Source organism: Suncus etruscus, chromosome 8 (assembly GCF_024139225.1).
Source record: "Suncus etruscus isolate mSunEtr1 chromosome 8, mSunEtr1.pri.cur, whole genome shotgun sequence".
Taxonomy (NCBI): domain Eukaryota; kingdom Metazoa; phylum Chordata; class Mammalia; order Eulipotyphla; family Soricidae; genus Suncus; species Suncus etruscus.
In genome coordinates this window covers 13,165,769-13,166,850 of record NC_064855.1, presented here as the reverse complement: position 1 = coordinate 13,166,850, position 1,082 = coordinate 13,165,769, and positions in this window count along the sequence as shown.

Sequence of the window (1,082 nt, the reverse complement as noted above, 5' to 3'; positions counted from 1 at the left end):
TGTACAACCACCAAAATGAGTCTGAATGAGACAACTGCAACCGAGCAGATCGGGGCAAAAACCAACTACAGATGACTGATTAAAACAAAAATGATAGAACAGAACTCCTTGAACCATAAAGTAAGGCTCCATCCTTGGTCCTGTGCAAATACCAAGATCTCTAGCTACAGAGACAGGATTTTATCATACATGATGGAGCGAAAAGTTTCTAGACACCATCAAAAGACCAAGGGTAGAGTAAAAGAACATGTATGGAGCCTGTGGATATTCCCATGACAGTATATTTCAAGGCTGGAGAAACCCTGTATCTCTTAGGTCAAGCTAATTTCCCCAATGTTTACTGTGCCTATGCAAGGAAAAAAAAAGAGAGAGAGAGAAGCACAAATTAAATTTTTTTGGTTTTGCTATTGTTATTTGTTGCTTGTTTTTTTTTTCCCTGTGGGTTTTCTTTTTTTGTGTGTGTGCCTTTATTTATTTTTTATTTCAGGACCATGGTTATTGTGTGGTTGGTATCTTTATTGCTGTGGTGCTTTTTCAAGATTTTTGTTTGATTTTTTTTAATTTAAAAAAATTTTTTTTAGTATTGTTAGGTTTCTCTCTTTATCCATTTCTTCTCTTAAAGTGATATTTATAGCCTCTAGAAGGATTCCTCCCATTTTTGCTTGATTTTTGCCCCATTTTATTTATTATTTTTTCTTTTATTCAAACAAAACCACATAATTTGAACCATCTTATCTCACCTCACAAATTGAGGGGAAATTAATGGAGGGATAGTAGTATGAACATTAAGTAGAAATAAATGATCAGACATGCTAGACACAGAGGGGACCACTTACACTAGCAATCTGGGTGCATGCTGGGAACAGAGGTGGAGGGAGGACAACATTGGTAGTGGGAGTGCCCCTGATTCAATATTACTATGTACCTAAAATATTACTGTGAAAGATTTGTAATCCACTTTGGTCAAAATAAAAATTAAAAAAATAAAATCATAAGTGATTAAAAAAGAATACTACTCAACTTTTGTAATTTGAACAAGGGTGGCACCAAAGACAGAAATTTGGATTAAAATTCTATCAATC